Source organism: Leptidea sinapis, chromosome 25 (genome assembly GCF_905404315.1).
Source record: "Leptidea sinapis chromosome 25, ilLepSina1.1, whole genome shotgun sequence".
NCBI classification, from domain to species: domain Eukaryota; kingdom Metazoa; phylum Arthropoda; class Insecta; order Lepidoptera; family Pieridae; genus Leptidea; species Leptidea sinapis.
The window spans coordinates 12,416,096-12,428,652 of record NC_066289.1 but is presented as its reverse complement, the minus strand read 5'-3'; the positions used below and the strand labels follow the sequence as shown (position 1 = coordinate 12,428,652).

The 12,557-nt window shown below is 34.6% G+C and overlaps 1 protein-coding gene across 9 annotated transcripts in view; it reads right to left on the bottom strand.

Annotated features, from left to right (window-relative positions):
* Nucleotides 1-12,557, bottom strand: part of LOC126971948 (carbohydrate sulfotransferase 11) — a 59,408-nt gene that overhangs the window by 16,365 nt on the left and 30,486 nt on the right. The window lies entirely within an intron of this gene.

Below are 12,557 nucleotides of genomic sequence, written 5' to 3'. Positions count from 1 at the left end.
CAAAAGGGGAATTTATTTCTTAAAAATCATATCATCCATATGCAATCCTTCATTATTCTGGCATTGCTGCAATCTAGAGCGGAAATTTTTGATAACAGCTTTACATGTTTCTGTTGAGATGTTTTGGATTTCTGTGCGAATACGATCCTTTAATTCGTCAAGAGTTACTGGGTTGGTGTCGTAAACTTTAGAAGGCTAAAGATATCCCCAAAGAAAAAAATCCATTGATAATAGATCCGGGCTACGAGGCGGCCAGTTAATGCCCCCTCTTTTCGATATCACTTTTGGGCCAAAAATGTCTCGAGCTGCCCTTAACGAGTCATTACATGTATGACAAGTGGCTCCATCTTGCTGAAACCATGAGCGTTGATTAAAACCAACAAATCCAGGCAGCGCGGGAGCGAAAAAGTTTTGTCACATGGTTATATGCCGCTCGGAATTCACTGTAACCGCACGTCCTCTTGAGTCTTCAAAAAAGTATGGACCAATAATGCCTCTTGCTGAAAAGGCAGCCCATACTGTGACTTTGGGTGAATGCAGGGGTTTTTGATGCTTTAATTTCGGATTAGTGTCACTCCAATAACGACAATTTTGTCTATTAACATGCCCATTTAGGTGGAAGTGTGCCTCGTCTGAGAAAAAAATGTTTGTAAAACTGGTGAATCGCTCTACCATTTCGTTCGCGAGCTGCAACCTAGTGGCATGGTCTTGAGGCCTTAATTCCTGCACCATTTGGATTTTATAGGGATGTAGACTTAAATCTTTCTTGAGAATGCGGTTTAATGATGTTCTTGGCACGTTAAGGACCGCAGACCGCTTCCGAGTTGAAAGTCCAGGTTGGTCACGAACAGACGATTTTACTCGCTCCACGTTTTTGGGGTCCCTCGACGTTCTAGGCCGGCCAGATCGATGTAAATCCATTGTTGAACCTGTCTTCTCAAACTTGAGCACCCATTTTTTAATTAACACACCTGATGGAGCTTGATTTTTGTGTCGTATCTTGTAATGATTGCAAAACTTTCGTTGAGCTAAGGTTGCAGAATCGTTGTTTCGATAGTACTCGCGTACACAAAACGCACGTTGACTACCGCTGAACGACGCCATGATACTAAATTCCCATTGGCCGCTCTTGCAATGCGTAACCCCTCCACCCCCCTACTCCACTCCCCCGATTCAAATGTTAACGGACTTTTGGTCCACCCTGTATAATCTACTCTCTTGATAGATTACAATTTACACAATTTTTATTGCATATAATATATGAATATTAATTATAAATTGATTTTAATTTCATTGTTAGTAAAAATAATACACTTTCATTGTCCAATTGTCACAGGAATACCGTCAGAGGCAACATCCGATGTAACTATTACCGAAGTAACTAATGAAAATATTTGAGTTGTTACGATTATTTAGGAATTTTTGAATTAAAAATGTTTGTATATGCAGAAAATAAATGTATGTTGTATAAACTGTCATCATTTTCTGGAGAAAATTCGTAATATTGTATTTTTTAATTATGCCATATTTAATCCTGTCATAATTTGTACTTTTGTGCCTGTACTTGTACAAAATAATTTCGATGTTTCACATCTGCCAGGCGTCCCGTGACGGCTGACAATTTTTTGTTTTATTAACGTATTTTTTAAAATAAAATATCTTTAATTTTATAACTATATACATGGTCACCCTTCCCTATAACATGGTCAAGGTAGGGGATGGCTGGTCCATGCGTCGTACCCGTGAACGGGAGCTACTTGTAGTGGTTTGTCCATGCATCATACTCATGAACCGGCGCTACTTGTGGTGTCTGGTCGATCCTGTGATATGGAACTCTATTTCATGTTGTTAAGTTTAGAGCTAACTAATAAATTTGTATTCATATATGATATATATTTATAATTGCTAATATATTTCTCGGATAATATTTTGTTAAGAGTGTGTGTCATTGATTCATCTACAGCTGTAGGAACTCAATATTTTTTGGTACTTTACTTTACATAGATTGCAATTTTAATAATTTAAAGAACGACAAAGCTGTAAATTTTGATTTAAAAGAGCGGCAATTAGTTAGTTCTTCTTCTGAACTTCTTTTCATTAAAGGTTAGCGTTTTCGGAAGTGGTGGTAAATGGTAGGTAAATATATAATTTTTGACATTCATAAGTGTTTTTCTGACGTTATTGAATAAAGTATATTGATTTGATTTATTTTATCATCACGTATATTATGAACATTAAATTAAAAAAAATAACACAACAAGAAATAAGAAAGACAATGGAACCACATGTCATCAGGAAGTATTTTGTATTATATTAATTACAATGTAAAATAATAATAATACAAAATTAGAGATTATATCACTTTTATTATGTCATTCGACCAACTAATAATATAGATATGTCTCAGTATTCTGAGACATATCTATATTCCATGAATACCATACGACATTCCATGAATTTTCCCATGAAGGTTGTAAATTAAACCCACGTCACAGCGATATGTGGACAGCACATGCGATACTGTATCCTACATATTTGTAATTAATTACTAAATGAAATGACATGCAATAACAAACATGCAAGGTCAAACTGTTACGTGTACCAAGTGATAAAAATATAACTATATATATACTAGGTGTGCTCGACGGTTTCACCCGGATACCTGCCGATATCAAACAGTTAATAGAATTAGACGTAAGTTTCCAGATATCTATTGTAATACAATTATTTTGACTTTTGGCATGTCAACAGTTTCTGAAGATGCACGTGTAGAGTCGAAACACAAATCACTGCACTGAAGTGTTTTTAGAATCTTACTTTACCGCCTATTTAAAGCCTAATATTTTTTGTCAAACAATATGTATTATGTATGAGAAATATGAACCTAGCTCCAAAAACTTTTTTTTTAAATATGATATTGTTATTATATAATAATAAAGATTGTATCATCATATTGTCATTACAAAGCCACAGAATAAAAAGTAATACTTACTACAGAAGTTTCACTTAGATACATCTTTTAAATAAATAGCTAATTAAGTGTCCCTTTAATAATATTTACTTTAAATTATACTTAATTCGTAACTGCGATGGAGTAGGTTTTATTAACACAATGATAAATCACTAATCATCTCTTATGTACTTTTTGGGTATTGACACACGCGAGTTGAACAGCAGGCGCATTAAAGCATTAAGCTTTTTACTTGTAACGATACCTACATACTTACTTTGCCTTATTAGGTGTTGATTTTTTATATATAACTTTTTGTATCTTCTTCTATGTGTTTGACCCTTTCACCGATAAAATAATGAAAGTAAAGATAATATATATGTACCTATAACAGGAATAAGAGCGGCAAGCGTCGCGTGGTGAGTGATTGACAATCGACCTCTTATCTACCTCGAGGTTCCACGCACCAGTACAGCAGTCCTGCGTAGATACGAAAACATACCTATGTTTTCGTATCTAAAACGCAGAGTGACTCCCGCTTCATTACGACAACGCAAACGGTTTCCGATTTTGGGCACTTTTCCTCCGAATTCACAAAAATCAATATACTTATTTAGCTATCTGAGACGAACGCAACATATCATATACTATTTTTTATATTTATTATACACAATAATTGTATGTGTTCATGGTTATTTTATGGTGTAAAACTGAGTGAAATTGCGATGCCGTACTCGTATTTAAAGAAGCATTCGCGAGTCTTGCAAAACCAGATCACTTTTACAATTAACTTTCTTTTTACAGAAACGAGAGCAAATTATTATAAATTGTTACGGTTTTACTTTATTACAACTAATTATTCAGTCTGGGTGGACTTTACAACTGAACCTCCAGAAATACTATCAAGCCAGAACTAAAGTATGTATGTCACAATCGGGCTCTCAGGTGAAATGCCCTTAAAAGATACTGGAGAACATCGCAATAAGGGAAACTCGGCGAGTATTGAGGAGGTTGTAGTAAATATTTGCACTTTCCCCATTTCTACTTAATAGAAGCCAAGAGACCAAAGTGGCTTGAGTCCCAGACTCCCTGCGCAGGGGTCGTACGTAAATTTGTTTCCTGTACATTAAAAAAAGGCTTGTAAATACCGACGAAACACCGTACACAAAATATATAACTGGCTTTAAATAAACGTGTTAATATGTGAATTAGCCTTTTATTCATTCCTAGGTACAGTCATTAAAACAGTTATCTAAATAAGGAGGTGATAGAAATGTTACAAGTACAAGTTATATGTGGAGGGATATTTTTACATACGTTACATTGCTACGTACTCTTGGAAAGTGCTGGAGAAAAAAGGATTTATGTAGCAATGGTGTGCAGAATAACGGCATAATTGAGAATCTCATAGTGATAAATCGACATGTTTCACGCGGCTCTTACTCTAGTACCTACTTATTTAGATTTCTGTGTTAGAACTAGATCGCAAGTGTATCATTTATGATGCAATGGGCAGAGGTCACCTACCACAGTGCACATTCGTCCGTTAGACTGACATAAATAAATGGGGTGTGCTTAAGGCTATAGCTACAGAGTGTGATAAAACACGACCATGACTTTTGCAATGTGCTGTCTTAGCTTAAACTCAGCTTAATTTCATCTATCAAATGATTATAAAAAGAAATCAAAGATTACTAAGCTTACACTTAACTAAGTTTTACGTAAGTATAGTCTGTGCAAAGTGTAAGTATGTAGAGAAAGATCTCAACATACGACCCGATCAAACTTTTTATAGCCGTTCAATATCCACAAAATAAAGAACTGAGTGCGCCTAAACAAATTTTCATCTCTAAAAGGTGTTCAATATTGTCACAACTTGACAAACTTGTATAGAAACACGCTTAAACAAATTTGACAGAACAAGCAGAAGATTAACCCTAACGAAGGTTGTCGTTTAGCGAGACCTTCGTAGAAACTACGTGATAAAAGGCGTGCTCCAGTTTACGAATGCCAAGTTCAGAGTCACAACTAGTAGGTGAGACTTGTTAATATTTGTTGAAACGAATGTGGAATAACTTTATATTAAGTATATGTATATACTTCTTTTTTCGCGTAAGGGAAAAAATAAAGGAATGAACTTTAGGGTGCGCGCGACACCCTGACGTTAGCTGGTCAACTACACCATTTGTATCATACTTCAGCTATCAAAACTCTTTTAACTCATATATCTATTGATTCACAATTAATGGACTAGTATTAAATAATTAATTAAAATACTTTAGCGGCTTTGAGCACTTTTCTTGGGATGTGTATAAAATGTTAAACTCTCGTCAGGATTTCGTATGACGGTCGTTGAAATTATGCATTAAAGTTGATTTTTTGAGTTAATCTTTTTAATATAAAATAATTGTAATAGTTCTGTGTTAAATTTTTTATGTAATAAAAATTATCATTTTTGTGTAGCGCATAAATCAATATTGTATTTCACATAAAAATAGAATCTCAGAACAACTATAAGCTCCCGCGCACACAGGGCCCTACGCCTTCCAGACGGCAGTCCTCGTACTGTATGTCAGTCGGCAGCGCATTCCAGCGTCACCAATAGATGATCACCGACGCCAATACTTTCATGAAATCACAGGGGAATTACAGGATCGTTGCCGTTGTACTCGCTTTTTGTAGGTACTACTTTACGTATGGAAATATTAACACCACGCAAGGTACAGCATTCCTCTATTTAGTTGGATGTACGAGGGAAAAACTTGGTGGATTGGAGAGGAGGTAGTCCACCTCTCCAAAAGCCACTTGCCGGACATGCAGAATTGCCGAGAAAATTTAGATCATAGCATTGGGCTTTTCGGGAAATGCTGTCAGTTTTGGTTACGTTTGGTTTGTATATACGCGGGAGTCCCGTTTCAGTTCTAATTAGAACTAGCTACTGCCCGCGGCTTCGTTGGCGTGGATGCTATACTAAAGCTCTAAAGTTTCCGAAAATGGTAAAAACTTAGAGGTTATGCTTCAGCAGTTAGCAGAAGAAAGCATGAGAGTTGGACTCTCTATGAACACCGAAAAAACGAAAATAATGACCAATTCTGATAAAATTATAATAACAGTAAATAATAAACCCACAGAATATGTAGAAGAGTATATTTATCTCGGACAAGTGATAGCTGCTAAGGAGGCAACAGAAAAAGAAATCAACAGCAGGGTTACAAACACTTGGAAGAAGTATTGGTCATTAAAAGAAGTGATGAAGAATATGGAAATCTCTATAAAAGACAAGAGAAAAGTATTCAACTCTTGCATACTGCCTTGCCTTACCTATGGTTGTCAGACCTGGGCCCTTACTCAAAAACAACTAAGTAAGTTAAAAGTTTGCTTAAATTCAATAGAACGACTACACTAGTCGGGGTAAAGCGCCAAGACAAAGTGCGATTAGATCATATCAAAGGAAAAACTAAGTTCAAAAGCATAGAGAAAACAATACGCACTTTGAAATGGAGATGGGTAGGCCACTTTATGAGGGATGAAACACCAAAATGGACTAAAGCTATAACCGAATGGTGCCCCAGAGGAGATAAGAGGAATAGAGGAAGACAGTTCATACAATGGGAGAATGAACTGAAACAGATAGGAGGACCACTATGCACTAGAATAACAAGGAACCGGAAAGAATGGAAGACCTTGGAGGAGGCCTTTGTCGAAGGACAAACAGTTAACAGAAAGAGGACACAGACTGTTTAAAAGTTACTGCAAATAATTAACTTAATAATATAGTTATGTTAGATAAGTTAATTAATTAAAATGTTTTATAGTATGTGTATAAGCTAGTAAGTAAATTTTTGTTTTGTTAACTGTAATAAAGGCTTTATTATTATTATTATTACTGCCCGCGTCTTCGTTGGCGTGGATGCTTTAGTAAAGCAGCAAAATTTCATATAATATATTCAGTAGTTTTGCGCTGGACATACTTACAGACAACACAAAAACTCTATAGAGTAATTTTTCGGCTTCGGTATTTTAACAAAACAAAAATACATATAGAAAAAAAAACGTTTAGAGGTTCTGAATACTGAAAGGATTGCCGTGACAGACCAAATTTAAAATGTCTCTCTTAAAATTCAGCAGCGACTATTTGATAGAAGTACGTTATTTGCAATGTTCAATTAAATATATTATATTTTAATCCCAGGGTGTCGTCGTTTTGATTTAATAATATAATCGTATTATAATGAGAACTTATTAAATACATAACAAAAATCAGCAGAAAATTACATTACGTTTAGTTAAATATGTACATAATATAATCTAATGTAAAATATTGAAAGTTTTAAATATTACAATAAAATTTGTTACAGTTAAAAATACTTAATTGTTGGCAATTCATAAAATACTAAATTGTAGATAACAAGAAATTCAAGCGCTTATTTCCTAATTATCATGTATGGCGACATTGCGTTCAAACTTTTATTGTAGAATTAATAAAAATTAACATACTGTATGTATCATTTATCGCCGAAAATGGGTCACGTCAACACCGACACGATTTAAGCCGTGGATGAGTGTTTCACTTGTATTGTGTTAGCGGTCTCTCTTGTGGTGCGCTGTTTGTGAGTTGTGTGCATTGTTCCACCGCCGCACTGCGGCACAGATCTGGCCTTGCGGAACTCTCCAAACGTGCTAACATGGTACGGGCTCGAATATAAGGTCTCTATTCCAGGCGTCCCTCTATATATAATCCATTAAACCGAGTATATTTATCTCTTTCATGTATGTTTATAAAGATAGTGATAACAATACACTTGTTCAAGGATAATGCATCGGGACACTTGTTGGTTGGCCCACCGGAATTAATTAACAACTACAACTTTAGCGGCCGTTTTCAATAACGTATCTCTAGTTACGGATATATTACTATCACCGCTTAATGACAAGATCTTATGTATCCATAGTTATGTCCAATATAGTTATAGTCCAATGTTATCTTTCGATAGGTATTTGAAATGTGAGTAAGCGTAAAAGGATAGATTTGTTGAAGTTAAACCAAGGATAGATAGTTTATTGAAAACGGCTGTAAATAACTTCTATGATAGCTGTGAAAACGTCGAAAAAAATTGAACAATGCACGCACACCAACACAAAGTGACATACAAAACGCGAGTGTAAGACGTAGCTTGTCACGCAGCTAACGTAACAAACCTGGCCTGTTTTCATCGGATGTTTAGCAGCAGGAGGCTCTATATAGACGTATAAATTATCTAAACCATCAACTTTACAAACCATAGACGTCTGATAATTATAGATCGTTGTATAAATCCCCAGTCGCCCATTAGTGATTGTTTGTATGTCGACCAAAACTATGATACGGATACACAATATTATGTCAAAATTATGCCAATGTCAAAGTCCAAAAGCTAATATGTTACAATTAAATATCAAATTTAATATATTCCAGCGCGTTCTATTATAATATATTCATTGGCGGAGCGTAATATAGCACAAACATTGTTTCTAGTGTCTTTCGAATTCCGCAAAACAAAATTGAGCATCATAAAGAATCTTTTCATATTTACTCCATGATATATATATATATATATATATATATATATATATATATATGGGTCTATTTCAGTCTGTAACTACATATTATATCGCAGTATGGAGTCTTGTACCTGGAAAAGCTGGAGTGGAAAGAGCCCGAAGAGCAGGTCAAGAGCACTTTAAGCGACAACGTTTTTCTACAGAACGCTTGTATCAGCTTTGTGACTTATTAAGAGTCAGAAAGTTAAATGTATATTGTACAACGTGTTCTAAAATTGCATAAATCAAAAAGATATGATCCTAATATTGAACACAAACGAAGGAAAGACAATGTTGCGTTTGTTACACGTTTTAGGACGGAGTTATCTAGCATGCAGTATAAATGTCGTGCGGCATGTCTTTATAGTAAAATAAACAAACAGTTATATATATATAATAAAAACGCCCATGAATGTAAAATTGCATTGATCGCGTGGATACTACCGCATGATGAATTATGATAATACCGAGTTGCTCTTACGACACATACGCTAAAACAGGCATAAACATGCGCGCACACACGCACACACACGCTTTATCATATTTCGTAAAGTTCTCAAAGTATGCTATTTTAAGGCTAAGAAAGAGTGGAGCCTCCTGGCACAATACGCATTCTTTATATGCTTAAAAGGAGGTTCTTTACACCATTTGAAAAGAAGAATGTGTTACAACCGAAAAATAATTTTATTTATTATTATTATTAGAAGCACTAATGTTATTCTGTTGGTCATATCTTTAGCTGTTGTTATCCAAAATTATTTCAAGGTCACGAATCCACTCAACTTGCAGAGGTATGTGTATGTGTTTCACCTATTTTGTACAGTATACTTATATCTTTACAGCTCTTTAGCTTTTTTCTAATAAAAGTTCAGATTTGTATTTTCATATCACAACTCAATAATAATAAACTAAAACTGAACAAACCTATATCAATAACAGTGAACTATCATCTACATAGATTCTAAAACACATTTAGGCCATGATGTCACATAAAAAGGCATAAAAGGCATTTATTTTCTCAAAATTGATTCCTTTAGAATTCTTTTTGATCTCATTTCTAATATAACTACCAGATACTACTACCGCTTCGGAAACAAATGGCGCTCTGAGAGAGAAGTGGCACAAGAAACTCTCCCAGCATTCTTTTTGCGCTCTTTTCAATAAAAATATACAATATTGTACAGTTATTTCTATCGCTATAAAATAATCACAATCTAGTCCCAGGCTGTCCGATCATTTAGATATACAGCTGTGGAGTAATAGGACTTACGACAGAGCCATTTTTTTTATAAAACATTTAAATTTATTTATCGATAGTGCCTGAACAGTGGCTGGGACTTTATTATTAAAAGTGTATACATTTACTCTTAAAGCTATTATGTATCTTATGAAGCTTACTAGAATTAATTACAAGCAATTCCTTATTTCTAGTGTTATAATAATGAAAATCACATTTAGAGCAAAAAGGTGACGATTTTTGTGAACGTATATTAAATTTTCATATATGTACTGACAATGAACAGTCATAATCTTGATTTCTTTAAATTTTTCTTTGAGAGACTGTCTATAACCAAGCTGATATATATAACGAACAGCTCTCTTTTGCAGAGCAAACACTTTATCAATGTCAGCAGCATGACCCCATAATAAAATACCGTGCGTCATGATGCTGTGAAAATAACTAACATATTTCTGAAGCAACCGATATCGTGTTGTCCCAGAAGTACGGCGACAATAATCTCTTTATTATTTCCCATAACTAATATGTTGTATGAATGGATACAGTTATAATCTCACATTGCTACAAATTAAATACCCAGTTAAAATTTGCAATACTTCCCATCGTACCGCTATACTATAGACTATGCAATTTTTCTTGTTAATCATAGACAATAGCGCGAACTGGGCTAAGTGTGATGTTGCTCTATAGTTCTATACATAATGTCTGCATAAACAATGGACCACTTTTCATTAGCGAGCTTGTCTTTTGAAGTGTGCTTCGTGAATGCGCCATCGCAAAATTTGTATGTTATAGGGTTGACAACTTGATAATGTAAGTTTAATCACTGTTCTGTTCGATTGATATAAAATATAAAACAACAGACAGTCGACAGTGAGATATTTATAACAAAAAATAAATTGTAAACAAAATTTTTATTCGCCTATACTACTCTACTCTTTTGCACAAAAAAACGGGCACCCCTAGGTCAATTACCTGTTTCACTGACATCTTCAGATTATTTCATAATTGTAAGTAGCTTGTCTCATTATAATACTTTCAATAAATATGCAAAGAGTGGTTTCTGCCAATATTGTCATTACATTTCGATGGAATTAATGAAAATTGATACTAACAGCTAGTTGCGTATCTGTTCATTAAAAAAGCAGGCTTAAAACTTAAGTTTTTTGTAACATAAAAATAAAAAGTTAAAGATCGAGTATATTCCTTAGCTCCCTGATGTTTTGCGAAGCGGGCTCCACCGATCTTACCCTTCGTTTTAGAACATCCCAAATGTGCTCTATGTAATCGTAGTCGTGACTTCGAGCTGGCCAATCGAAACGATAAATCCCTACCTCTAGAATATACGCTTCCACATCGCCAGAATGGTGAGCGCGAGCGTTATCGACCATAAAAAATTAAATTTTCTCCAAGAATCGTTAGAACGAAAAATACAAGAAACGAAAGGTACGTAAACAATTAGGACTTCTGATATGTGTGTTATACGTGTTCTATGAAGACTAACTTCGTACGGTACAAAACATAATTGAGCCTCCACCATAAGGGGCTATTTATACAAAGGAAACTTTTGCGAAACGGTCCCCTTTCTTGCAGTACTCGCCCACGTCGCGTCGGTCCTCACCATATAGTAATATTCTAGCTTCATCCGAGAATAATATTTTACCCCAGTCCTCTTGAGCCCACGTTCTCTATGTAACCTCTACAAAAGATATTAGAATCAGATTATAGAATACTTCGTCATATATACCAAGCGATCAATAAAATTGTCATAAGCGAGAATCAATACGCCATTTCCAATTTTCCACGGCTGTCGTTCCCCTTGTATTCCCTGACCTTAATTGCTTTTCCATTGATGTTTCAACCAGCAATATCATTCTGTCACCACGGATCTTGGAGTTTGTCTGTTATTTTACTAAGTACATGTTTCTGAATTATATGATCAGTCACGACTTTTAAGGTAACGATGTAGTCATGTTTTATAATGTAACAACTGTATAATTATTATCTATTAGTACTAGAATAACAATTAATTTAATACTAAGAAATACGAACGCTTAAGATCTCAAATAACACGCAATGAGACATGGTCTATGTTTAAAATAAAACTTTGTAAAAAATACTGACGTCATAGATAGAGCCTCTTATTGTGAGGCAACGCAAGATAACAGGCCAGGTTTATTACCTTAGTGTGCATGACAGCAACGTCGTAAGCTCGTGATACGTTAGTCACTTTGTTTTAGTGGACTTGCGTTGCTGAAAATATAGGCTAGAAATTCATCGCTATCTGTTTCGACATGTTCACAGCTGTCACAGTTTATCTAGAGGTATAAAATATTAACTAACCCATACAAATCTAAATAATAAAGTTACTCCTTGCTGGCCAACTGTAGTCATATTACATTATTACTATTTAAGTATAGTATACCTATTACATATTATTATATTATACTAGCCGTACCCGCTCGCTTCGCTGGGCGAATTTTAAAAAGAAATAAATTAAATTTTATTCATCTTTATGACAAATACAAAAAAAATAAGTAGCCATAAACCATCTAGGATAAATTTCGCATCGAATGGTGGAAGTTTCATGTCGATAAAATCAGTAGTTAAGGCGTGATTGAGCCTCACACAAAGACCATTTTCATTATATTACTACGCTTGCAAGGCTGTGGATCAATCATCGATTCCTACCAACATTAGTAAGTATTAGAATGTATAATATAATACATATATATAGTATATAACATTCTATAATTATTTGACAAAAATCTCAAATATTATTATTTT